At 54.9% G+C, this 1,698-nt stretch overlaps 1 protein-coding gene across 2 annotated transcripts in view; it reads left to right on the top strand.

Annotated features, from left to right (window-relative positions):
• The window catches only part of LINS1 (lines homolog 1), a 26,680-nt gene continuing 24,982 nt past the window's right edge, over positions 1 to 1,698 (top strand). For both annotated transcript variants that reach the window (XM_027776151.1, XM_006159495.3), the window contains exon 1: positions 1 to 76. The gene's annotated coding sequence lies outside the window, so the exon portion shown is untranslated. The remainder of the gene's footprint in view (positions 77 to 1,698) is intronic.

Here is a 1,698-nt window from a genome sequence, read left to right as displayed (position 1 = left end):
ACTACGGAGGCCCGGACGGGGCCGGCGTTCGCGCGAATGGCGGTGTGAGGGCTGAGGGGCCGAATTCGGGACTCAGGTCGGTCACCCGGGGGCTCCGCTGAGCTCTGCGCGGGGAGAGCGTGTGGGGCCGGGTAAGGGGCTAGTCCGGGATGTAAGTGGGGGGTCGAGAGGGGAACGGCGATCGCCAGGATGTGGAAAAGGGGGTGTCGTGTCCCGCCGCCCCGCTCAGCGCTGCTCAGGCGCGACTGCCGGGTTCTCGGCGCGTCTCTTAGTCCCCGCGACCGGGGACACCTCGCCCGGCGGGGAGGACAGCGCTCTCTTCGGGTCGTGGAGAGCCGCCCCCCGGCCTTCGGCGCGAGTGGGGAGCATGCGAGGGGGCCCCGTGTAGACACGTTTGTCAGTGCATCGGCTCATTCAGCGAGTGGGCACTGGCCAGGAGGGATTCGAGTCGTCGGAGACGGCCGTGAACACGCTGGAGGCAGTCGCTTGGGCTTTCGTTTCCGGAGGGGACACCGACGAACCCCCCGTTCTCAGGGTTGGGTGATGGGGAGGAAATCAGAATGGGGGCATCGAGTTGGGCTAGCGGGGACCGGCGGTCCCGAAAGTGACATTTGAGCAGGGATCCGGATGGACGAGGAGGCAGCCGGGCTGAGATTCTGCATGGGTTTTGCAGGCAGAGAGAATCCGATATATTCACACACCGCCTTTGGGGTTGTCCTAGGCTTTGCTCTGTAAAAGAACCGCTGATTGGGTCCCGCACGTGATGCACTGGTTAAGGCGCTGGATTCCCACATGGTTCGAGTCCTGGACCTGGAGTCTTGAAACGCACTGGGTGCTTGTGCATGCGTGCCCAAAATCCCGGAGGAGAATGAATGGAGAAGGGATTGCAGCGTGGCCATCCCTGCTGGTGTGTGTGTGGGCGGTGCTTTCTCATTTTCTCTCTCTCTGTCGCTCTGGCAAGCACAGATGCCCTATAGCAAAAATCTCTTAAAAAAAAAAAAAAAGAATTGCAAGAAAGACAACCACATGGCGGAAGCAGAGAGAATTAGGGGGAGAATGATTGGTGATGGGAGGGAGAGCGATGGGGCAGGCTGCAGCGCTTATAGGTCCTCCCCCTATGGTGGGGGAGTTAGAGTGTCTTATTTATGTGTTATAAAGATCTTTGGCTGCTCAGTGAGAAGCCGGTTATTGGGAACAGGTTACTACAGATGGGAAAGTTTGTAATCCAGTCTAGACATGACGTTTTCTCAGATTAAGTCACCCATACTGACACTGGACTGCTATTGATGTCTTCAAAGAAAGCCCTACCTTGGGGCCGGCAGGTGGCATGGTGGTTAGGGATGCTGGACTCCCACGTGGCCGACCGTGGTTCAAGCCTCAGACTGGTGACTTGCTCACTTTCCCTCTCTCTCACTCGTTCGCTCTGTCCCTCTCTGGTCAAATAAAAATAAAGAAAGAAATATTTCTTTAAAACAAAAGAGAGAGAGAGAGAAAGCCCTACCTAATTGTATGGATGGGAAATATTTCAATATATCCAGTACTTTTTTGTTTTTAAGAATTATGTTGTGTATTTATTTATTTACTTATTTATTGTTTTCACATGCATTTACCAGAGAAAGAGAGAGAGGGAGAGTGAGAAAGCAAGTTGCCAGGCCTGGGACTCGAACCACAGTCTGCCATGTGGGAATTCCAACACCT

This window comes from Tupaia chinensis, unplaced genomic scaffold, assembly GCF_000334495.1.
Source record: "Tupaia chinensis unplaced genomic scaffold, TupChi_1.0 Scaffold000632_1, whole genome shotgun sequence".
Taxonomy (NCBI): domain Eukaryota; kingdom Metazoa; phylum Chordata; class Mammalia; order Scandentia; family Tupaiidae; genus Tupaia; species Tupaia belangeri.
This window is presented reverse-complemented; position numbering and strand designations above follow the sequence as displayed.